Below are 27,133 nucleotides of genomic sequence, written 5' to 3' on the forward strand. Positions count from 1 at the left end.
TGGGGATGTCTTGAATACAGTATAAACCAGCTAAGTGTTTTTCCACCAATGAAGGCTCTCATCATCTATTAAAACTTCATCAGTATTTAAGGACTCCCTCTCTGCCCTTTGCTTCCCAAGACAGAGAGGCCAAATTAATTTACAAAAATGCTGAAGTCCTAAAAATTAATGATATCATTACTATTCAACTGCAGTATGCTGTGTGACAGAGAATCATGTAAGGGATAAAGTTCTTTTATCCCATCGTGATCTAGCCTAGTGCTTTAAATACCTGAGAAGTTCTCCTCACTTCAGTGAGAGTAAAAACAACCTATATTCAAAAGCACTTAAATCTGTGTAATTGATATTGAGACATAGAATCATACAATGAGAGAATGGTTTGGTTTGGAAGGGACCTTAAAGCTCATCCAGTTCCAACCCCTGCCACGGGCAGGGACACCTTCCACTAGAGCAGCTTGCTCCAAGCCCCTGTGTCCAGCCTGGCCTTGAACACTGCCAGGGATGGGGCAGCCACAGCGTCTCTGGGCACCCTGGGCCAGCGCCTCAGCACCCTCACAGGGAAGAGCTTCTGCCTAAGAGCTCATCTCAGTCTCCCCTCTGGCAGGTTAAAGCCATTCCCCTTGGCCTGTCCCTACAGGCCCTTGTCCAAAGCCCCTCTCCAGGTTTCTTGTAGCCCCTTTAGGCACTGGAGCTGCTCTAAGGTTTCCCCTTAAGGAGCCTTCTCCAGACTGAACCAGCCCAGCTCTTTCAGCCTGGCTCCAGAGCAGAGCTGCTCCAGCCCTTGGAGCATTTTCATGGACTCTTCTGGACTCTCTCAAGCAGGTCCATGTACTTATGTTGGGGCCCCAGAGCTGGATGACAAGGACCCTGTTTCAGACCAGCACAGGGCCATTAGTTCCTTCCCTAGAGATGCTGCAGAATGGTGGTTTGCAGCCCTACCACAACCCTGTCCTGTCTGGCTGTAAACCATGGGCTGATGTGCCGAACTGTCCTTATCCCAGCCTCGTCTCCATAGGAATGCTAAGGAAAGAAGAAATGAAAGTTTTCAGTAGAACTTCTTTCACAGTGACTTTAAAAATTGCTGGCTGTATAATCCATTCATATGGGAGCTGCATACCTCTTCTTAATTTTTAATATTATCTATTTGAAGCAGGGTTTTTTTAACGTCTAGACCAAGTGATTTACACCTCTTTGTAATTAGATGTAGCAATAAGAATAATATTTCACATTATACTGGAATGTTCTCTTAAACTTTGTCATGTAATCTTAAAAAACTTAATAGAAATGGTGATTGGTATCTTAATTCAATTGTTACTTGACTTGTGGGCTACTCTTTGATTTGCTCAAATGAATGTCTACATTGTCTGGGACATAATTGTCATTTGTTAGGGCTTTCTGTGAATGTATTTTTAATTTCTAAGTGGTTTAGTTCCTGCTCTGTATATTCAAGCACCTTTTTCTTTGTCTAGTAACATTAATGTCAATAACACTAACTGGGTAATACTGTTGAACAAATCATACTTTCAACATGCATATTGTAATTTTCAGAGCTCTTCCTTTACTTTCAGTCTTGTAAGTCCCCATTTTAAAAGGGAAATGGGTATTATTAGCCATATTTTCCAGGTAGAAAACTGGGCACAGGATTGAAATGCTCCATTTACTCATTCTATTTCTAGCTGCCTCCTGAAAACATGGTTGAGCTCCTAAACACTGCCATCATCCAGCTTTGGTGCTTTAGCTATGTTTATTCTAGTAAATTAGATGTGTGAGACTCCATGGCCAATCTGTGAGAACAACTGACATAGAATGATCAATGTCTATGTGAATAAATTATCTTGGCCTCCAAATGGTGGCAGCCTGTCTACAGGATCAAAAATAGTCTCTGGTTTATACTGATGAAAAGGAAATGTTCCGGACAATGCTAGGTGCCCTTTTCCAAAAGCTATGTCATGGTCTGTCCTAACAATGTAGACAATCCTATTCCATTGCCTTTAAGTTTTCACAAGCACTGTCATATTTAGCAGTACAGTCTCAGCTTTTGTGTATGTGGGTCTGAGTGCTTGTCAAGCCATCTGCTGGGACACCTCTTCAGGACTGGTGTGATCACATATGAAATATTTTTCCAGATAACATAGGTCAACCTTCATAGCAACATGCGAGGTGTCAGTATTCTTTTTTGATATATGACATACAGTTCTGATATTGATAAGTTTGCCTTTTCTGGCATAGACACCAGGCAAGATACTCAGCGTGTTCTCTGTGCTTGGGTGGCCAGCGTTCATAAAGTATTGGTAAAAGCGGTTTTCTGTGTGCTCCAACACTGCACATCTCAGTCAAATCTGTGATAAAGTCTACGCCGTGTCACCTGGTTTTGAGGAATTGTCTTCCCTTATGTTCTGTGAACAGGGAAGGGGATGAAAGGACTGTAGGTACTTATCATTACCCAGAGTTCAGTTGGCTAATTATGGTGGCACTGCTCTGGTGTGACTCCCACCTGGAGTACTGCATCCAGCTCTGGAGTCCTCATTGCAGGGAAGACATGGATCTGTTACAGAAGGTCCAGAGAAGAGCCACAAAAGTGATCAGAGGGCTGGAGCACCTCTCCTATGAGGAAAGGCTGAGGAAGTTGAGGTTATTCAGCCTGGAGAAGAGAAGGCTCTGGGAAGACCTTATTGTGGCATTTTAGTTCTTAAAAGGGGCCTATAAGAAAGATGGGGAGAGACTTTTTAGCAGGGCCTTCTGTGATAACATGGCTCGAATGTTTTTAAACTAAAAGAGGGGACGTTCACATTGGGCATGAAGAAGAAATCTTATCCAATGAGAGTTATAAAACACAGGCCAGGCTGGATGTGGTTCTGGGCAACTGGTCTAGTTGAAGATGTCCCTCCTCATTGCAGGTTGGACTAGATGAACTTTGAAGGTCCCTTCCAACCCAAAATGTTCTATGATTCTATGATTCTGTATTATAAAAAAGAGAACCATGCTATAGACTCTAAGACAAGAATTATTGGTTGGGAGTCAGGGCTACTGAGGCACAGCATGAAAAGACAGCCTTTGGAATAAGGTGCTGTCAGATGAGGCGAGCTCAGGATAGCCATAGGACTGTTCACAGAGAAGGGCTAAGTACTCCTGCAGATTTGCACTTGATACTTCTCATCAAATGCTTTCAGTATCCCTCAGAGGATACTCTGAGGGGTTGGCAGTGTAGGCAGTCTGGGAATTTAACCTCAAAGGCAAACATGCCTACCAGGGCACTAGAAGTACAATGGAGTGTGCAACAATCTTAGTCTATGTCTGAGGAAAGAATCTTACCCTTGTGCTGCTGACAGAGAGAGGAATGGAGTCTGTTTTCTGCTTTAAAAAGTAGGATGGATTATTTTATATGGTTTTGTTCAGTTGATCAGGTAACTTTTTTTGCTTTTCTTTACTTCCATCCAACTTGGTTGTATGTAAACTTAAAAACTTTTGTGACAGAGATCTGAAATTATAACTCACTGTAATACATACAAAGATAATGAGACCCCTTGTGCTGCAAGGAATAAATCACAGGAGGTTTGGCTTGCCAAGCTGCAGATCTCTCTGTATTTGTGTGTGCTATAATGACTCACCTCCATCAAAAGCATCTGACCAAGAGCCTACTCTTGAAGTATTTTATTCAGCAGCGTACTGGACCTTGCTGGGATAGAGTTACTTTCTTCAAAGCAGATTAGGTAGTTCTGTGTTTTAGATTTGTGACAGCAGCAATACTGATAACACACTAATATTCTAGCTATTGCTGAACAGTATTTGCACTACATGAGGAACTTCTCTGTTTCTCACTCTACACCACTCAGTGAAAACTCTGGAGGTTGTGCAATAGGTTGGGAATGGCCACAACCAGGCAGATGATCTGAACTAAGCAAAGAGATAGTCCACGCTGTATAATGTCATGGTCAGCAATAAAAAGGGAAAAGGGAGTTTTAGGAAGGTTAGTGGGGCTATTTTTTCTTGGGAGCTAGCAGGGCATTGGTCTGCCTGTGAGAGGTGGTAAAGGATTGCCTTTGCATTGCTTGTTTTGTTTTGTTTTCTTTCTCTCTCCTTCCATGTAACCTTCACTTATTAAACATTTTATTTTATCTCAGCTCCCAAGTTTTCCTGCTTTTGCTCTTCCCCAGCCCACTGCGGGTGGAGGGAGTGGAGTGAGCATGGGGCTGTGTAGTGCTTAGCTACCTACGGGGGCGAACACAGAACAAGCAATTAAGCAATACATTTGAGAAAACAAAATTGCAGAAAACAAAATTACAAACCAGAGTGCAGTTACTCTCATCTAATCTCCTGCTTTGCTCTGAGCTCAACAAGATAAAGCTTCTTCCTGAGGTACAGGCATTAACTTGCATACTTCTCTAGGGACAGGGAGGTATGTCTGCATTGGATGCTCTGAACAAGCTGGCTTAGGAAGTGGAGGCATTTAATGATGGTAGGATGGAATTTCTCAGCAGGACCAATTAGCCCAGGCAAAGCACAGCTTCAGTGCAGTGCTCCTAGCATCCTGATACTATGTGGTTAGTTGTATAAACATCATTCTCTCTGCATCCTGCCTGGCCTTCAGGCAGCTGAGTTTTCTAATATCTTCACTCTCCCTGTATGCTCAAAGCCCAATTTCCATAATGCTCTCTTATTTCTTCATTTTAAGGCCTGGTAATGACCTCTTCTTTCCACCTCTGACTTCTTCTTTTCTCTTATTAGTTTCAAGGCAGGTAATACAGGAAATGTCCCAGTGACAGTGGTGTTGCTCAGTCTTTACAGAATGTAAGCAGTAACATGACAGTATGCATGACATAGCTTGCTGTGGGGTGAGAAAAATGAATAATTCCACTCTCTTCCTGAGAGTCTGACACACCATCATAGAGGTTCAATGCTGAAATTCCTGTCTTATAGATGCTTATCTTATAGAAGAAAATACATATCGGAAGAAACCGAATCCTTGATACTAACTTAAAACCAAGGGCAAGGCCCATTTCCCACTCCCTGTTACCAGAAGAGCACAAGTAGAATTGTACCATTATCTTTCTTTTTGTGCTCAGAACTAAATTGTGGGTATTTAGCATCACAGAATTAACTTCACCTAGGCGTAGGTGCCCAAATGTCTGACAACTAATCTAACTATTCTAATTAATCTAACTAATCTCACTTTAGATGCCTTAAATTTAGGTGAGATGAATCTCAATTTAAAGCAGATATACCATTGTTTCAGTGCTTTGTTGCAGCAGGAAAGCTGTGACATATTCTAGCTGTATACGGATTTTATCTCCAGCTATATACAGCAGTATTGAAGTCTCAGTCATTCTCATGTGGAGCCAGTGCTAGTGATGTACAGATTTTAAAGAAAAGTAGCCAAGGCTGATACGCCTTCAATCCCTGAATCATTGAATTTGTCTTTGTATGCCTCGACTGCCAATTTCTAAATTCCTTTTTTAGGCACTTCAATAAAAGCAGCCCAATTTATTGATCCCATCTGTAAATGCTGTTTAAAATGCATTGTTTCTGTGACATTTTATCAGCTTTGTTAATTAAAATTATTAAGTAATCTCCCATCTGGAAGCTGGGACTTTAAGTACTTGGGAGGTGCTGAGCTCATGTGCAGGAGCATTCTATGCACACTTGCATATGTATATACATAAATGAACTCAAGCACTTGCTTCTGCTTCGTATGATTTTTATTTAGAGAGAAACAAATCACTGCTCAACAGAAGCTGAGCATTTGATGCCTTTGATTATTACAGCAGGTTCAGCCATGTAGTCAAGCACTGTGAGACCATTCATTAATTTTCCAGGTTACTCCAACAGAGGCTTAAAGATTTCTGTCTTTAATCAGACCCTGTGCTTTGATGCTGTGCCCCCTCATGTAAATATTTTATGCAGTCCTGAAAGCCCTTTTACCCTGTAAAAGGAATCTCTTTGCCAAGGAATGGTCATTTTCAGATAAACAGCATAATGGTCCATGAGTAGAGGTAAGAGAATAAGAAGTAAGAGAGCCAAAATGTGAGAGACTTTATTCAACACCAACTTCTTAACCTTGCAAGGTGACTAGGAGTAGTCTTCATGGTCTATGGGCATTTCTGGAATAGAATTCATACGATTTTCCACCACACACATAAAAAAACTATATTTATTGCCTCTGGGCATGCCTATGTCATTGAATGATAGGCCTAAATGACTGCTCAGATCTAGATACCTACCTTGAATGCCACACATGACATATGAACAATGAAACATTTCTTCACATTTGTCTGTGTTGCTCATTGCAAGAGCTCACTGCTTTATGTCAATGAGTTAAAAAGTAAGGTACTTTCAATGATTATAATGGGTAAGCAACTGAACATGAGCTCCTAGAATGAACCTTTGGAGAAAGGCAGTCTTTGGATGAATAACTGCAGTGAAGAAGTGATTTTGGTTTTGGACAGAACTTCATGCTGTATGAAACTCAATGTCCACAGTCAAAAATGCTGATAAAATTGGAGAGGATGGAGAAGCATCACAAGGAATATTGAAGGAGTGAATATTGAGAGGCGTTAACTGGATCTGTCTGTCAAAATGATGGAAGGGTTTGATTATGTTATTTAGGAATAAAACATTGAGTAACAATTTATGTTTTACTGTATCAGAGTTGGCTTCATGAGACCCTAGATTGGAATTTGAAGCCAGCAGACTTAAATGAGAAACAAGGAGGAAATAAGGTTTATTAAACATGGAGGAGTGGTGTACTCCTCATGGAAATAAAGCTGTCCTCATCTTTAGATGTCTTTGATTTAAGTCTGGATACATTGCTGAAAATTTGATATACCAGACACAAATTGCTGTGCTCCATGGAGAGTTGAAACATACAGGACCTCAGAGTAGTTATTCTGATGATTGATGGGATTGTAACCTCTGTGATCTACTGAACTGAAATAATGATACTATGATTTTTCAGAGATATAGGGCTGCTTCACCGACAGGGCTAGGTTAAGAAGTACCAATATTTTTGTGTGAACAATTGAGACTTTTCAGCACTTGACTGGTTCAAGTATTTTAGTACATAGGACTGCACTGTTATTTAAGGTGAGGTTGCCCTGGCTACAGCTGTCACTGTGAAAGTTTTGAGGCTTATGTTGGATTTACATAAAAGTTGGATGGCTAAGGCTTTCCTAGTATTACCTAAAAGATATCTGGGAGAAGCAAAGGTAGAATGAAGTTCAGCCAGGAGAGACTTTAACTGTAACACTGATAAAAGCATCTTTCCTTTTCCTGTAGTCCCATGTCTTATGACTTTAAGTTGGCCTAACACACGTTCATTGCTTGATACCAATCCACTTCCTGCTCTGAAAACACCAGACCCTGTGTAAAAACATCATAAGTGAAAAAGTTTTTAAGCACTGTCTCATGGGGAACAAACAAGAGGAATTAGAGATGTGTGCACATCTACGGGGGGATGATATAACAGGCATTGCCGAAACATGGTGGGATGGCTCCTATGACTGGAGTGTTGGGATGGAAGGTTACAGGCTCTTTAGGAAGGACAGGCCTGGCAGGCAGGGAGGGGGAGTTGCCCTTTGTGTTAGGGATAGGCTGGAGAGTATGGAACTGTGTCTGGGGACAGGTGAGCAGTCCACAGAGAGTTTGTGGGTCAGGGTTAAAGGGAATATAGCTATGGGAGACATTACTGTGGGGATCTGTTACAGACCTCCTGATCAAGGAGAACCTGCAGATGAAGCACTCCATAGGCAGATAGGAAAAGCCTCACACTCACAGGCCCTTGTTCTCATGGTGATTTCAACCAGCCTAACATCTGTTGGAAGGACGGTACGGCCCGGCACAAGCAATCCAGGAGGTTCCTTGATTGTGTAGAAGACAACTTCCTTCTGCAAGTAATAGAGGAGCCGACAAGGAGAGGTGCCATGCTTGACCTCGTGCTCACCAACAGGGAAGGGCTCGTTGGAAATGTGACGCTCCAGGGCAGCCTTGGATGCAGCGATCACGAGATGCTCGAATTTGAGATCCTCAGGACAGTGAGAAGAGCGTGCAGCAAGCTCACTGCCCTGGACCTCAAAAGAGCAGACTTTGGCCTCTTCAGGAACCTGCTTCGGAAGGTTCCATGGGATACAGCCCTAGGGGGGCGCACACAAAGAGTTGTGGTCAATGGCTCAATGTCTGGCTGGAGACCAGTAACGAGTGGTGTCCCTCAGGGATCGGTGTTGGGACCGGTCTTGTTCAACATCTTTGTCACTGACATAGACAGTGGGATTGAGTGCGCCCTCAGCAAGTTTGCGGATGACACCAAGCTGTGTGGTTCGGTTGATACCCTGGAGGGAAGGAATGCCATCCAGAGGGACCTTGACACGCTTGTGAGGTGGGCTGATGCCAACCTCATGAGGTTTAACCATGCCAAGTGCAAGGTCCTACAGCTGGGTCGGAGCAATCCCAGGCACAGCTACAGGTTGGGCAGAGAAGAGATTCAGAGCAGCCCTGCGGAGAAGGACTTGGGGGTGTTGGTCAATGAGAAAATGAACATGAGCCGGCTTCAGTGTGCGCTTGCAGCCCAGAAAGCCAACCGTATCCTGGGCTGCATCAAAAGGAGCGTGACCATCAGGTCAAAGGTGGTGATCCTGCCCCTCTACTCTGCTCTTGTGAGACCTCACCTGGAGCATTGTGTGCAGTTCTGGTGTCCTCAACATAAAAAGGACATGGAACTGTTGGAACAAGTCCAGAGAAGGGCCACGAGGATGATCAGGGGACTGGAGTACCTCCTGTATGAAGACAGGCTGAGGAAGTTGGGGCTGTTCAGCCTGGAGAAGAGAAGGCTGCGTGGAGACCTCATAGCAGCCTTCCAGTATCTGAAGGGGGCCTATAGGGATGCTGGAGAGGGTCTCTTCATTAGAGACTGTAGTGACAGGACAAGGGGTAACGGGTTAAAACTTAAACAGGGGAAGTTTGGATTGGGTATAAGAAGGAAATTCTTTCCTGTTAGGGTGGTGAGGCACTGGAATGGGTTGCCCAGGGAGGTTGTGAATGCTCCATCCCTGGCAGTGTTCAAAGCCAGGTTGGACAAGGCCTTGGGTGATATGATTTAGCATAAGGTGTCCCTGCCCACGGGAACTAGATGATCTTAAGGTCCTTTCCAACCCTAACTATTCTATGATTCTATGATTCTATGTACCAGGTGCCAAATTATTGCACAAACGCTAACAAGGATTTCCCAAGTTAGCTAGTGAAAGCCACTTTAAGTACCTTGTCTATTTGAAACAGTGCTGTCGTTTTAGGGACAACAACTGTTCCAACAGGGACAATTATGCTTTGTAATAAATTCATACTAGATGTCCTTTGGTCTTTTGATGTAATTTATAGGTATGTACAAGTCCCTGTTCATGGACATGTAATATATACCCAAAGCATATGATGCATCTCACCCCCCTGAGGTGCCTTTCTGGGTTGTTTGTTCAGAGAATCTAAATGACTGCCTTAGAGTAAATACCTACTATTGGAAGATAGACTGAATATATCTCACTTGCTTAATCTCAATGCACTTATTTGGTTAATTGTAATGCAGATGCTTCTTCCTTTGTGGAGAGGAAAGCAATCAAGTCTTCTGCACTGGACTTTGTATCATTTCTAATCAGTTATTCAGCTCAGATACTGATATGCATAACATTATGGGAACAATAGGGACAATGCAGAACCAGGGGAAAAAAAAATGGAATTTTAAATTCCAAAATATAGGGTATGACAAAGCTGTGAACAAAAGAAAGCAGCAAGAAGAAGATGACTGGGAGCTGAGAATTGCAATATGTCTGTGAGCCAAGAAATTATATTGGTATTTAGAGCTGAGGCAGCACAGATGATATGAACAAAAAGCTCAAGGTGATGCATAAAGTCAGATTATTCTTGGACAGAGTCACATAGATTACATGGCAGTGAGACAAAATAGATCAAGAAAGGCTGATTAAAAAAAAGTTTGCAAGGTTAGAGGAATTTTAATCATGGAGAATTTTAATTACACTGATATTGATCGGTATCACAACTCCAAATACCCTTCCCTCACACAAATTCTGAACACTGTGCTCCTGAGGCAATGAGTCTGCTTATGTATGTTCTTGAACAGGCTGCAGAGCATGTGCCCAGTTGCCTTTCTGGCCTTTTAGACCATCATTAGAAATGAACTGACTCTACAGCTTGCATTGTGAAGATTGGCTCATCAGTGGGGGTAAAGGAATTGAGAAAAGCAAGCTTTTTTTTCTTCTAAGTTCAGAATCATTTTAGTTAAATAATTAATTATTAAATTATTGGAAAAATTTAGTTAAATATCCTTTATAATATAGGAAATGTGTGGCATTGCTCAATTGCCCAATGTTAATGATTGAATCTGCTGGAAAAGTAGGTGATGAAGACACTCATAATCACAAATTCTTACCCAATTATGAGTTACTCCTCATTCTCCTCCTGCTAGATTCCTTACATTGCAAGATTTCTAGCTGCTGTCAAACCATTTCAAGGAACAGTGGGAAGAATGCAAAGCTTCTCTTACTGGAAAGAAATAACTATATTGATTTTGAAGATCTCAATGTATGGGTAAAACATCCCTAATAAATTAAATTTATTCATGCTTACAGAAAATTAAAAAAACAGACTGTATCAGAACCAAAATTACATGATAGTTAACTGTCGTGGTTTAAACCCAGTCAGGTAATTCGTTCGCTCACTTCCCCCCCCTTTCTTGCCCTCCCCCTGCTCTCGGAGGGACGGAGAGGAGAATCAAAAGAATGCAACTCCCACGGGTTGAGATAAGAACAGTTTAGTAACTAAGGTATAACACAAATCACTACTGCTACCACCAATGATAATAATGATAAAGGAAATAACAAGGGAACAGAATACAACACCTCACCACCCGCTGACCGATAACTCGCCCCCCAAGCCCGACCAAGCTCCGACCCATACCTCCTCCAACCCCGCAGTCTCCCAGCCCTTCCGGCTAACTCCCAGTTACATCCTGGGCATGACGTCCTGTGGTATGGAATACCTCTTTGGTCAGTTTGGGTCAGGTGTCCTGTCTCTGCTTCCTCCTGGCTTCCCCTCCTCCCTGGCAGAGCATGAGGCTCACAAAGTCCTTGGCCAAACCAAAACATCTCTATCAGCTCTGTTCCCGAACCGAAAGTCAAAACACAGCACTGCACCAGCTACCAAGGAGGAGAAACATGACTGCTACTGCTGAACCCAGGACATTATCATAAGTCCCCTGCAGCAAAGCAGAAACTCTCCTTCAAGGACTGAATGCACCTTTCAAGTTTGATGTCAACCTTGGGTTTCAGTGATGTCATAGGGAGCAGAAAAGACACAGTATCAGTACGACTGATTGTGATAACTTACAAATTCACAAAAAGTAAAACTTTGAATTTAGAACTCTAAAACCTGTGCTTTTTCATAAGTTTTTTTTATAAAAAAAGTATAAATAAAAGTTAATCTGACACTCAGTATGAACAAATGACTTTTTCCATGTAGGTACCTGAAATTTGTGAGATACACTTCTATAGAGAAATTGCAGTCTTGAGGAAATCACTAATACCATGACTGCAGTCTTGAGTCTGAATGTGATCTGAAATGTTTGAGATTCAAAGTAATTATTTTTTTTTTTAGGTCATATTATGAATATGTCAGGACCCTAAACTATTGTAGGTCATGACAGAACTATAGCAGGGACCTTATCTCTCACGTATGAAACTTGTTTATTAAGAAGGACTGTTTAATAAGTAGACTATTTAATGCAGAAATGATACTAAATTCAACAGAGGCACAGATTTAGCAAAATACTTTGGTTTGTAATTTTTTTTTCAATCCCTCATTTCCTCTTGAAATGACTTGTTGAATTTGGTCTGCAAAGTTTGTCCTACCTAACTGCAGACACTTAAAATGTAGACATTTTGGGGTCTAAATCTAGCCTGTTATTTTCTAAACATTGCATGTACTGCTTTTTTCTCTATAACTTATTGCACTGTGAGTGTGTTTTACCTCTTACTATCAGTAAGATCAATCTTTGGTGCTAAATAAAAACACACGTAAGAAAGCCAGACATCAATGTAGAAAAGAAAAACAGAAAAGTTGAGCAGTTTAATAGACATGACCCCATTTTTAAATTGTATTTTGATGAATTAAGTGAATTTGAACAATATGAAATTAATTAATAAATTTTTGACCAATGGCCAAAGAATACCAAGGTGCTGAGAAGCAAGAAGGCATCTGGAAATTGTTCAGGTACAGTAGAAACGTTGAAGACCACTGGTATAATTATCTTGACAAAATTCAGTGGCTGTTAAATATAATTGGGGTTAAGGGACCTCACCTAACTCTGAAGAAATTCTCAGAATTTGCTTTTCCTTTTTGTATCTCAGCACAGGCCTTGCATCCAGTCACTTGTGAAAGGTTCTGTTGTTTGTTACCATTGCATCAGCTTCACTTTAAGCACTACTCCTTCAGCTGTTTTCCTTGGTTTTTAATTTTTTTCCTTTTTTTTTTTTCTGTTGAAAAACTCAATTTCAAAACCTTCTCTGACTCCAAGCTGTTTAATTTAGTGACACAGGGGGACTAAGCTTATTCTCAGTAGCTGACAGTCTATATGATCCACTGCAATCATATTCGGACTAGAAGGGGCAAGACCTTTACATGATTACCAAAACACTTTACAGGATTTCTTTGCACTCTTTTTCTCCTCACAGACTGATCTTTCTCTAGAAAAAAGAAGTCTATATGTAGACAAGGAACACTACATTTTCAGGAAATAAATCAGAAAGCCTTAAAACCAACCCGTTTACTTGTATCATTGTGATTAGAGAGATTCATTCCACTGTCTCCATCCTGATTATTAGCCAATCTTCATCGTTAACCGAAGTTCCTAATACAAAAACCTAATGCAAACAAGTTACCTAAAATAAAATATTGGCATAAAGGTATCCAAGAAGACACATATGCCTAAAACTCTCTCCTGCAGAAAAAAGGCATATTAATAGTACAGATTACTCCAGTGAGTAATGTAGATGTACTTCACAGGTTTTGAGGAGAACCCATGAATCACTGAGCAGGGATAGAAAACATATGGAAGTCAGACATGAAATATAAGATTTATACTCTTTAAGTCAAAAAACTTGATGAGGTTGCCTTCATGCTTCCGCTGTATTTGTGCAGGTCATGCACAAATGGTTCTGTACTACTGGAAGGGTGATTCTACTGAGAAAGGTTATGCAGCAAAGAAACATCATGAAGTTGTGAGCCTAAATAAGTGCAGGATTACATCAGCTGGATAATTTGATAAAAGTTCTTTTTTATTAACACTTGGAACATCTTCACTTTGTTTTTCCAGGCCATCTCGAAGTGCAGGTTTGAGAATATTACTGATATTTGTTAGCATGAGCCATTTTCTTGAAGCTTTCATAATGCAGCATGTCTATGCACCTCATGGACACTAGTGTGCTCTTAGTGTACTCTCAATGTTTTCTATAAATGGTTAATTTCATCATATATTTTTCAACCACAGAATTCCATAGGATCAAATTCAATATTCCTGCCTTTGTGATGACTATATTTTAAAGATTCCCTAGACAGAACTGAAGATTTAGGTTTTGTCCTGATGTTAAGGTTACATCAAATGCAGAAATGAACATTTTTTTTAGTTAGTCAATTTTACACGTGAAAAAAATTGGAAGAGTGAAAACCTTTTTTTCAATAGCCTTTCATTCCTAATATTCAAAATGATTGTTATTGCTGATTGACAATGTAGGAAGTTATACAATAGAATTAAACATAAAATGTTGGAAGGATTGTGATACACCATAATCCAAACACTATTGATAACATCAAGTAATTGCTGCTTCTAGCTTTACTCTTTGGACAGGTCAAGTTGCTTGCAACTTAGGCCATGAATTTATCATGTAGAGCTGAGTCTCTTGCACACACCAAGGATCTCCAAGCTCTAAGTGTTCCCATGAACGAAGTTCTTTCCTGTTAGGGTGGTGAGGCACTGGAATGTTGTGAATATTCCATCCCTGGCGGTGTTCAAGGCCAGGTTGGACAGAGCCTTGGGTGGCATGGGTTAGTGTGAGGTGTCCCTGCCCATGGCAGGGGGGTTGGACCTAAATGATCTTAAGGTCCTTTCCAACCCTGACTATTCTATGATTCTATGATTCTATAAATACCTGTAACAAATATCAATAATCATATCTAAGATCTACACATCTTCTAGCCCTGAAAATTCAGTAGTTCATATTCTGCAAAAGAAATATTTTGAATAGGGAAAGAAATCCAAGGTCTAAGCTAAACTTTCTTTTATCAAGCCTTGTGAAGGAAAAGATGCTCATTAAGTCAGATGATCACATTTGCTGTTTTATAGGAAAGGGAATTAGAAAGAGAGGAAACCTCATCCTTCAGTGAAAATAGAAGTGTCATCTGCATATAAATGCATAAGGCTTTCCACAGCTATCAGCCAGGTTTGTAATAAGTAGAAAAGTACAGTATGTGATATAACACTGACTCTGGCAATACAGATAATCAAATGGGTTTGGAGAAAGAATTATCTCAGAGTAAGGGTCTGCAGGATGAGTGCATCTGTGGGGATGGGAAAGACGAGATACTAGACTGGGACAAAAAGTGAGTATCAGGTTAGGACACCATATTGAGAGGCAGTGAGAATGAAAGCTTGAATACTCCTCTGCCTTATGTATCTCTATTTGTCATATAATAGAAGAGATGTGACTTTCCTTTTGGGGGGATGATTCTGGAAACAATAACAGAGGTGGCTGAGTGGGAAAAGTCAGCAAGAGATTTTGCTGCTGCTGTTTACCCATGAACAGTGTCAGATCTGCTCTCTGAGTTGGGCCAACAACATTTCCGATCTAACTATGAATTTCTAAGGGAGGCTGAGCTGGGATTATGCAGAGCTTGAATCCATTTGTTTGTATGGACTTGGACAAGCTATTTACTCCCTGGGTGCTGATTTCCTTGTCAAGGGAAGTACAAGTCCTTTACTTTATAGGAGTTCTTTACTTAGCTAGTAATCTTCTTGGTACACAAAGAGTCTCAAGGGTGTTATAACTTTGATATAGTTGGGTCATCTACAAATACACATACATGTCAGTGAGACAAGAATAGTCTTAGGTTAAGCTAAAAGACTTTTAAGTCAGGCTGATGACACAGAATTTTCCTTTCTCTCAAAAACCAACAGCATTGTGGATTCATGTAGCACCTTAAACAGCATTAAAACTCCTCACTGCATTTAGTGGAATGGTCATTTTTTCCTTGGTGAAACTTGTTTTAACCAGGTAAGGATGTTTTTGGTAGGGAAAAACTCTGTGTGTGTGTTAGCTCAGGCTTGGATTCATGGAAGTAGGTGGGCAAGGTATCCCAGGAATGAACAGTGGAAAGGTTTAAAAGCTGAGTTAGGTCTGAATTTTTGAGAAATGGTGAAGCATTGAGAAAAGATCATGGCAAAAGTGGCCTGAAGTGGGTTATTAAGATTGCTGGAGGACACTAAAATATTATCCTGACAGGGCAAGAAACACTTCAAATACCTGACCACTGGGTTTATCTAGTTATATAAAAATTATATAATTAAAAGAAAAAAAAAAGGCAAAAAACAAACCAAAACAACCAAAACCCCAGTTTATTGATAGGTTGATTCAATTTATCCAGTGGCTTTGAACTTTCAGGTTGCAGATGGTTCACATTTTCAAACCTTTCTGTTCTATTATACAGATTGTTGTCTTTCATTGCTTCAGAGTTAATTCTAGAGCTGGAGCTTTAAAGAAAACACTGAAAATCACTGAGGAGAGAGAGAATCATCATGGAGGCAGATCTTACGCTCAAGCTTGGCAGCTTAGCGGATGTCTGACATTTGCTTTCAGGTTCTTAGACTGCACAGGATTTATGTTCTTTGCCTCTCTTTGACCCATCTCCACAGATGGGATGCAGAAATAGAAACAGTGCTTTGAATACAATATTCTGCAGAGCTTTTCCCACTTCTCCAGCGATTCCTTCTCCTGTCAGAGGACTATTTCTTTTCTTTTTTTCAACCATATATAAGAAGGGGGAAATGTAAAATAATTTTGCATCCAAGAGTATGCCTATCACTTCTTTGCAGTTACATTTCTGGCAATGGTCATGAATGCCTGGCATCCGCTGTGACTCATTATTCATTCCTTGAAGGATTTGGCTTATCTGCAAGAGGCAAAACCCACTCCTTTCAATTTCATATTGTTTCTTCGACCGGCAGATACACCATAAACAATTTATCAGGAGGAATCAGCTGGGGAATGGGAAAGGAAAGTGAAGCCTGGAAGTCCAAGGAAGGGACATATTTCTGTAGCAATTAAACTCCTGCAAAGGAAATTGCTATCATCCAAACGACCACAATTGGCAGTGTTTACCCAACTCATTCAAATAGTTAAGTCAGACTGCTAGTAACCACACTGGATAGTAATTGCCACTGTAATGGAGCCACTTCTGGGGAGTGACAAAACAGTACTGTGACAGAGAATAGGGGGGGTAAAGGGAATGATTATACAGAGTAGGTCAAAAGTAAGTGACACACGTGAAAGGAAGCGAATGTGGGTGTTTGTCGTGGTTTAAACCCAGTCAGGTAACTTGTTCACTCACTCCCAGTGAGTGGTGCCGAGCTGACAACAATCGAGGGCCGTCCCCCCCCTCCCACACCGGGGCTCTCCCCTTCCCTGCTCCCGGAGGAACGGGGAGGAGGATCGAAAGAGTGCAACTCCTACGGGTTGAGACAAGAACAGTCCAGCAACAAATCACCACCGCTACTATCAGCTAAAACAATGATAAGGGAAAATAACAAGGGAAGAGAATACAATACCACCGGCTAAGAAACGAGTCCCACCCAGAAGCCCGTGTCCTTCCGGGTAACTCCCAGTTACCCCCCACCCCGGGCATGACGTGCTGTGGTATGAAATACCTCCCTGGCTAGCCCGGGTCAGGCGTCCCATCTCTGCTTCATCACGGCTTCCCCTCCTCCCTGGCAGAGCATGAGCCTCACAAAGTCCTCGGTCAGGGTAAACATCACTTAGCAACAACCGATAACATCGGTGTCACCAGCGCTGTTCCCAGGCTGGAAGTCAAAACACAGCACTGCACCAGCTAACACAAAGGAAAAACATGACTGCTGCTGCTGAACCCAGGACAGTGTTATAGCCAGAGTCTCAGAGGTGTAGGTGATCTTTTCCTTCCTGATACTCTCTATTCTTACACCTCTTGCTTCCCATTCTGGCAGCTGGTTTTGAGCAGACTTGTAAAATGAAGTAAGGTAAGGTCAAGTAAAGTAAAGTAAAAAAAAAAAAAGTAAAAAAGTAAAGTTAAAGTAGTGAGATACCTCTGAGACTGATTAAACACTGCAATAATCCCTGATTCTTTGTTTTCATAAGCCAGTCACACATAACCATGAGCAATGAGAACTTTCTTGCCCCTCCTGTTTGATATTCGCTAAAGGCTCTGTAAGCATGTGTGGGCTATGTCTTCATAACCATGTTTAACTATATTCCACCAGCCTTCACTGACAATGTTATTGACAAATGTCTTTGTGACATCATAGCTACCTAAATTAATAGCAGCAAATGTGTCAATTAATCTAAGAATACAGAGAATAATCCCTCTTCCTTTTCAAATGATTCTAAGAGACAGACAGGCAGAGTCATTTATCAGCCATTTCTCCTTAATTCGACACATCTTCAGTGATAAATGCTTGGTTGATTAAAAAGGACAGTCATTCATATTAACTATGGGAGATAAGACTATCAACACTCAGTTGAACATTTAAAGCTTTGGGAAGCATCTCCTTAAAAGGGATTTCTAAAGGAGTTTCTGTCACAGACGGGTCTGTAAAATGAGGTTGCCTGGCTTTTCTCTTACCAGGTATCAAAATCCTCCTTTATTCCAAGACCCACTGGTTTAAGATGAGGAGGTGAGCCCTGCTGGTCCTTCAACACAGAGCAGAGAAGCCTGCAGATCCTCCCATCAGAAACAGTCATGCAGGACAGTGTTCAAGCAGAGGACTGTGTGCCCTTGAGATCTTTGCTTCTGCAGAGAAAGATAAGAGAACCACAGGCAAACTGCATTAAAAGAGCACAAGGCCACTCATTTCAAAGTCAGGATTACATTTGCAAGTACAACCTCCATTCCGTGATACATACATGCGTTTTCAAATTAATTAAACAGAATCACATTGTCTCACTTCCAGAAAAATGAGAGTTAGTCACCTGGCATGTAAAATCTAAGCCCTAGAAGTTCAACAAGGTCAGAATTACCTGGAAGCAGGACCTTATTATGGGAAACATGAGGTAACTGCAGTAAAGAAACTACCACCTACAGCTATTAAAAATACATGGAATGTTGTCTCCCTTCAGAACATTGCCACTGATGTTTTTCAATTACAGTGATGTGAGTTTTAATCAGACTGAAATATGTCTGCATAATTAGCTATAGGGATATTTGACTGACATAGCAACATCAGCAGAGAAGGAGGAAAATATCCAGCCATTATATCTATAATGCTATGATAATGAACAATTAGAAACAGCAATGTGTTATCTACATTGTAATTGCTCTTTGTAGGGCTCAGAGAGGTTTGATCAGGGATGTGGTTTTTGCTCAGATTTTTACACAAAGAGCACTTACAGCAACAGAAAATGTTATGTTGGCTTTTGTGGGCTTCGGGTGAAGTCCTTCTTGGACAAAGGGAAAGAAGAGCAGAGAAACCAAGGTAGGAATTGCAGTATTTTCAGAATAGGAACAAATCAGAGACTCATTATATCTCTGCCATTTAAATTCATTCCTCTTTCTAGCTGATCCACACAGTTCTGAGACATGGCATGTGTGGAAGGTCCTGAATGTGTTGGGCTGTGCTGATATTTCTGTGTTACCACTATCTTCATCTTCTGTACCACTATCTTTGGCAGGGATATTTATAAAATGAAACCATTTCTTTACCCAAAACACTATGGAAGCAAGAGTTTGTAGAGTCATCGTTTGGCATTTGGAATAGTTCAAGCTGAAAGGGGCGCTTTAAGCAGCTGTTGAAGAAAGAATGGAGCTCACACTAAGCTCTGTAATCTGTTGTAAGGTTATGGTAACCTCATAGCAGAGGCAACCCCTATGGATATACCAGATGATGAGATAAGAGGGAACAAATTGCTCACTGGAGAAGATAGTCCTTATGTAGCTTATTGCCATGCCCGGTCCCAGCATAGGCCCCGTGAAACATGATTTCCAGAGGTAGTAGATGAAGTTGTGGTTTAACTCCTGGTAAACTCCTGAGTTTAACTCCTGTGTTTAACTCCTGCAGGTGTGCAGGCATTCTATGAACGAAGGGACAGTTCAATTTGCTGCAATAAGAGCTGCCTGAATTCACTTGAAGGAAAAATGCTGACTTTCTATGAGCAGATTCAGGAGATGAGGCTGATCCAGAGAACTTCCCTTAAGAAGTGTCTTGGGATGCTTCAGTTAAATATGTTGCCAGTGTTGTTCATTCATACCTACAGATTCACACTATTTAGACTCTGGGTCTGTAAGCATACATTTTGCATATTTTCTTGTAATAATATGCAAATAATTTTTAGTAAAAGTGAATGATATCATCAATTAATTGCCAGAATAAGCTATTGATTACCCTTTTCCTGTAGGATTTGTTGAGCACTTTTCTGTTAACCTATTAAACTTAATGTTGCAATTAAACTTCCTTGAGTTGGAATTATCAATGTTTTAAAAATACCTCCTTATCTGTATCATGAAGAACTGGGAGTATCCAAACATGTCTGGGTTTATATTTTATCTACTCTGCACTCAGGTCAATTCATTAGCTGACAGAAATCCATCCAGATAAAATATTGGCATCTATTTGTATACTTCGGGTCTGTTCAACCAGCTCACTCTATTATCCCAATTTGTGAAGCTGGCCAGCTAAGTGTGCCATCTGTATTATAGTGACACATCCTATAATCAGTAGAAAGTAAAACAAATCTCCCGTAACATAGCAGCTCAGTCATCCTGCGACAAGAAACAAAATGAATGTATGTACCATTTTTCTTTACCTGTTTGTGGTGGATAATTGCTTATTTGTAATTCCTCCATCACGTGTGTTAGGATGTGTTAAGTAGTAAGAGTAGGTATATTGAATTGATTATCTCTTTTAATTAAGTGTTGGGCTTGGGTACCAGTATGATGAGCTTTTAATTTTATGATGTAGGAGGAGCAAAGTATCAATAATCATTGGAATAATGAATTAACTAAATGCCTTTAATCTCAATAGAATGCTCATAGAGAAAAAAACAGAGTAGACTTATAATAACCCCAGAGAAGAACATTTGTTGCAGTCAGGGTTGTCACAGGCCATTAGACCTTACTTAGTCAAAGTCATGTCTATATTGTATAATTAACAATCCGATCCACTGTAAGGTCTTAGCATTAAGGTTTGCCTTCTGCTTGGGCAAACATTTCCACAAGAAACCTGCTCCTGCTTTAAAATACTGTGTTTGGCTCTGGGGCCCGCAACACAGGAGCGATGTGGACCTGTTTGTGCAAGTGCAGATGAGGTCAAAGAGGTGCCCCGAGGGCTGGAGCAGCTCTACTCTGGAGCCAGGCTGAGAGAGCTGGGCTTGTTGAGCCTGGAGAAGAGAAGGCTCCTTAAGGGGAGACCTTAGAGCAGCTCCAGTGCTTAAAGGGGGCTGCCAAGAAATTTGGAGAGGGTTATAGTGACAGGACAAGAGAGAACAGCTTTAAGCTGAAAAAGAGTGGATTTAAATTAGATATTGGGAAAAAATTCTTCCCTGTGAGGGTGCTGAGATGCTGGCACAGGGTGCCCAGAGAAGCTGTGGCTGCCCCATCCCTGGCAGTGGACAGCTTGGACGGGGCTTTGAGCAACCTGCTCTAGTGGAAGGTGCCCCTGCCTGTGGCAGGGGGGGTGCAACTAGATGAGATTTATGGTCCTTTCCAGCCTAAATCATTCTATGATTCTATGATTCTATGAGTATCTTCATTGTACCTGCTTTCTCCAGAGCGTTTATGTGTATCTGTGTGTGAAATCATTGATGCATGTTGAATGGTTGGTCAAGATAAGAAATTTTAGGACCCTTTCTTCTTCAGGTATCTCAACATTTCTCATTTTACAGAAGGATGTATAAGAAGGAATTGTATATCTGTATTCCATGATTTTTGCTTGTTTACTTATTTCAAAGTGGGTAGTTAAACTGAGGATACAGCAGAGTTCAGGTCTGGGTTACATTATGTGGTCAAACTTGTGACTCTGAACAAGTAGTCAGGCTTTTCTGTAGAGATTGTAGAGAAGAATGTAATGTAAGTCAACATCTCAGGTTTATAATGAATTCTCCATGAGGAATTACTTACCCACCCATGAACTGTCTGTGTCTTGAGACCACTTCCTGGGGAGAAATATCAATTTTAGGCCCTCTGTGATATGTGAAGCTCTGAGCTGAAGGAAATATTAACAGAGATTTTTACATGGGTAGTGTGAATATAAAAGCCTTTTGGTTAACTAGACTTTTGGTGTCTTTACAGGGCAGATTGTGACTCAAATGTAGTACTATTCAGGAGAGAAATTTTTGGTTTAGATTTTCCCCTTCTTTCACTGTAAAGTGCAGCAAAGTCCTTCTGACAAATGATATTAGAATATCATTGCATCTAAGTCTTAGTTAATGACCCCTTTCAGTACTGAGATTTGTTCACTATTCTTCCAAATATACTCAAAATATCAGTGACCTAATGCCTTATGGCTTGAACTCATTCCTGACTGCCCTGGGAAAGCGTTTTAGTTAACAGAGAGTTAAGGATAAAGTTTTGAGGTCCTCGCTAGATCTGTCTGCATAACAGAAATGGGCCTAGCTCTGATACAAATGTGGTGGCAGGTTAGCTTTATTAGAAAATAATAGAAGGAAATAACACATAAAGAGAATTAGAAACACTTGATCACCATTAAGTACCAGCCATGATATTTCACAGATACAGTGATTGTTAATATATTGCTAAGTGCCATGTAATTTCAAATATCAGGTAAATAATTAATTCTATTGAAATTTCAATTGTAATTCCTGAATTACAGGTTACTTGAAAAGAAGATTATTAAAGCCGAACAGAATGTAATAGGATCATACGTTGTCATTGGTGACTCTTAATGGATGTGTATGGACTCTCAGACACCTTATTAATAAATCCTTTATATGTTTTATTAATGACATTAAAATAGTCAGTATATTTTATTAATAATATTATTAATAGCACTACTCCAGACTCTCAGAAATTATGAGATATAATAAAAAGGGAATGACTATTAATGGTGGGCAAAATATAATGACAGGATTTTATTGTTGAATTCACAGGGTGTACGCATGTGGTCTCAAATAACTCATTAGTAAGTATTCTTCCAGATAACCTTAATGAACACCTGATAGTGATATGTATTGTTAATTTGAATTCTGGTTTTGGTTATGTTTGCTGGGTCTTCCTCTTAGTGCTCACAAAAACATTTGTAAATGTGTTCTTGTTTATCCATTTAGTTAATAGTTGCTGTTGCTGCTTATACTCATGTTTGTATATGAATGTAGGCATTGATGAAAATGGAATATCTTACACTTGTTATCCTTTGCTGAAATTATAACCAAATGGTGTGGAGCACAGAAAAACCCCTGTGTGATCTAAAGGACCAGCTGTACAGCACAGAGCTCCTGGCTTCACTGGAATTTGACTGGTGGTCGGATTTTGTCCTGGAAAGCTGCCAATTTTACCCAGAGTAAATGAAATCTAGAGTCAGGGAGATATTTCTGAAGAACAGTTTGAACTAATGAAATATATTCAGGAATCATTGGCCAAAAAAAAGGAGAAGTGATAATGAATCAGATTGACTGATTTTATCAGCTCTATTGAACAGGATCAGTTTCAAAGGAGTGATAAAGTAGCCCCATCAAGGTATTGCTTATGCACTGAACCATTTGGAAACGTTGGAGTACTTACCATAATTACAGGTGAGAATTTTCAAGACTTCTCTCGAATCTATTGCACTTCTGAAACCTTGGGTAGTCCAAGGCTGTAAAAACTGTCAACTCACCTTTGTGGGCAAGGGAGCCCAGATCAGCTCTTAACTGCTTTGTTTGGCTGAGCCATTTTAGGAGTTATTTAAGGCTACCAGAAACAATGAGCTACACAGCCAAATCCACTGCAAAATAGCAAGACGATCAAAAGAGTCCACTGTCAGCCTTACTATACAGTAACCCCTTTCCAACATAGGTATCATGAATTAGGTCAGTTATGAGCTCGTTCTAAGGAATGGCACTGGTTAAAGTAATTTAAGACCTCATAGCAGACTTCCACTCTCTGAAGGGTGCCTACAAAGATGCTGGGAAGGACTCTTCATTAGGGACTGTGATAATAGGACAAGGGGTAATGGGTTAAAAGTTAAACAGGGGAAGTTTAGATTGGATATAAGGAGGAAGTTCTTTACTGTAAGGGTGGTGAGGCACTGGAATGGGTTGCCCAGGGAGGCTGTGAATGCTCCATCCCTGATGGTGTTCAAGGCCAGGCTGGAGAGAGCCTTGGGTGGCATGGTTTAGTATGAGGTGTCCCTGCCCATGGCAGGGGGTTGGAACTGGATGATCTTAAGGTCCTTTCCAACCCTAACTATTCTATGATTCTATGATTCTAATTTCTTTAGCCTTTTGTTGTTCACAGACTTACAGAATGGTTTGGATTGGAAGGCCCAGCTCATCACCCAGTCAAATTCCACCTGAGCAGATTTTGAATGAATAGGACAATCGGTTTCTATACCTAGGCTTTCAGGGTGCTCTGGCTTCCTATCTCCATGGATTTGATTCTTAAAAGGCACTTGCTTTCAGTGGTCACTTTGCTTTTCAGCTACAGGTAATCTCTAGACTGCTGGATGACTCTAGGAATCTGTAGAGAGCTGTTGGAGATAGTTTTATATGAGGGTGTTTCAAAGCCAATGGTTATTGAAGCTAGTTTTAATTTGACCCTATTACCAGTCGGCTGGCCTGTGTAGACCCTGGTAATGTCAATAGCTCAGGATCTATAGGTAAAGAGTAAGTTGTGCCCTGATTGATAAAATCTGGTTTAATAGCAACATCATGTTACTTGATCAAAGAGTTTGTGCTCCCTTCCTTAGGCACAAAACCTTTTTTAAATGGGATAGACATGTCTCAGTGCCTCTTAAGATTACACTCAGGCATCACTGCCTCTTTGTCCCATTTCCCTATGTATAAAGTGGGAAGAAAACCAAACAATTAACACTCTGCTGAAGCCGCATAGAGTGGAGGCTAATTTTAGAAAGCACCGCACCTCTGTGTGATTTTTAAGGTGCCTACAAAGGTATGGGATTGTGGCTTGTAGGGAAGTGAATAATAATAAGGTCTTCTCGAAATCAGAAGAGAAATATCTAGAGCAACCCAAAGATAAAGATAGTGCTTTCCTCAGCCGAAGGTAAGCTGATTCAGGCAAGCATAAAGAAAATAAATCTCAGTTTACTCTGATAACCTGAAAGTTGAGAGAAACAAAAGCCCTTAAAATTAAAGATCTTTGCACGGAACTGACGCAAAACCTGAAGCTTAACAAGAGTGTTTAGAACACTACTATAAATAATAATATAATTTCCTGTTTTTCTTCAGAGTATCATTGTCACTGATTATTTTAATAGTTTCAAAAGGTGCCTCTTTAGTAGAGCTATTGGCTTTGTAAGGAAAAGTATTTTAAAGTTAATAAACTAATGCTACATCCACAGCTATAAGCAAGGATTCTTTATGATCCCACAATTCTAATAAATAGAATCATAGAACCAACGACACAAAGAATACATAAACATTATGATTGTAGCATATAGCTTTCTGAAGAGCTTCTGCTACGTCTGTCATAGCAACAGATATACTGCATAACAGTGATTTTAGTGTGGCGCTGAGGAAGGTCTTTCAAAATGTGGTTACTAAAGGTGTCATTAATTCTGTACTAGGCAACCTGGCTAAGTAACAAAAGCTTCACACAAATTCTTTCTCAGTTTCATGATCAGAAAGGTTGTCTTTCAGTTTAGGAAGCTGTAAGCAGCTACTGTTATATGCTGGGATTACATTCGCTTGTATGAGGAAAACACATACAGTTTGGACAAGATTCATCAACATTGGCGTGCTACTGGAGTTGTAATGATCCTATGACCACAAGACAAGCATCCCCCTCTACATGATGGGTGGTTTTATGACAGGTTGTATTGGGATTCCCCATAATTTGATTCCCTTATGAACTTTTTCCCTCATATAAGAAAAGAAATGCATACTAAAAGATAATGAATGCCTGCATATTGATCATGAGACAAATGCTTTCTAGTCATCTGCTGATGGATGGATGATAAGCTGCAGAAATTGGGGAAATGTCAGGGTACAGGAAAGGGTAAATCAAGAAATAGGCTGCTAGAACGATTCATGTAACGCATGATCCATTCTGCTGATTTCTGAGCCTCTTTGCATTTAAAAAGGGAAACAAACCCTAAAGTCACCAAAACTGTGGTAACAAACAGCCTATGGATTAGATCTATTGCTCTGAAAACCAGATTGAGCCCATGAACTGCTGGATTTGTGTTTGTGGTCTGCTACACTCATACATTCCTGATCAAAGCACAGGCAAAATACTTCCTAATCAGAATAGTCAGGTTTTGAATTTACAGGTTTAAAAAGACATAAAGGAGATGCTCATTCAGGTGTGCCAATTATAGCCTAAAGCTAGTATAAATGCTTTTCTATATATATATAATAAATGAAATTGTTAAATTCTTTAATTCTCCAGATTTTCAGTCACTGCAAATCACGACCAATTCTTCACTCTGTCAGTCTACCTCCACAATCCTGCACTATAAATTTTGCTCAGGAATAGAAAATGCATTAACCTTTGTGACTGCTGGTGCTTTGTTGACTTAAAGAAATAAGGCCAAGCACAGTTTTACTGATGTCAAGAGGCTGCCAATGATGACAAGAAGTTGTACAAACCTCCAAGACTTTAAAATCCATCAAATTTCTTTTTTTCTTTTCTTTTTATTTTTTTTTCCATCTATCTTATCTAGTAGTTCAATTGCCTCATGGATTTGACTCACCTCTTTTTCCAGCCAGAGAGAGCAGCTTCTTCTCATGTGTTTCAGCTCAAAAATCTTCTTTCCCTTCATTTCTTCTTCTGTGCTTTTGAATTTGAATGTTTTCTGCATACATAACCTGGCTGCAGTTCTTGATCTCAGGCATAGGAGCCTACAATTCTCCATTCCCTAAAAAAGAAGATGAATACATTAAGGCATTCTTCAACCCTAATTATTCTATGATTCTATGATTCTTCATTCAATTCTAACACTCTGCTGCAGCAACTATACTCCCAGTATGGGTCCTGAAAATAAGCGGCAATTCCTCTTGCAACATAACCATAATCCAGCTGCTGGACACAAGACTGATAAATCTCCTTCATTCTGGCAGTCCTGGTGTGATATTCTAGATAGCAATTGTTTTCCCTTTGAGCAATGTGTCCACATCTCATTTATTTGTTTGTTTTGTTCCAAGTCATATTCAAAAGTCCACACCAAAATGTCTCACTGAAGAGCAGTGGTCATTCTGCTATGAGCAGTGAATAAAAGATGGGTTTACATTTATGAGTATTTGCATGAATAATAATTTACCACTTAGTAGTTTAATAACGTGGCAGGGGAGACTGAGGTGTATGATATGGAACCCGAGAAAATTTATGTAGATAACAGGTAACAGAAGAGTTAACCTGATAGAGTTTATCTGTTAGACTAGATATCCCTCAAGACAAGAAGAAGACAAGATGGGACAAAACCAAATGGAACCAAAAAAAGGACCAGAACTTGTATGCCAAAAAAAGGTCCCAACAGTAACAGCAATAAATTAGGTAATCTAATTGTCCTTCCCCTATGTCTTTTAGGACTCTGTGGTTCTGCAATTACGAAGGAAGCCATGAGGAAGACATAACATCTTCTGCCAAGTATACAGACTGTTAGACTGCACTCACCAGTGAGCTGTTTGTTATCTCTCAGTGTCTAGACTAAAACAGATCCTGCAAATTT

This window comes from Pezoporus flaviventris, unplaced genomic scaffold (assembly GCF_033815535.1).
Source record: "Pezoporus flaviventris isolate CSIRO_AGI_PZ_B2104156 unplaced genomic scaffold, CSIRO_AGI_Pfla_v1 ptg000025l, whole genome shotgun sequence".
NCBI lineage: Eukaryota > Metazoa > Chordata > Aves > Psittaciformes > Psittacidae > Pezoporus > Pezoporus flaviventris.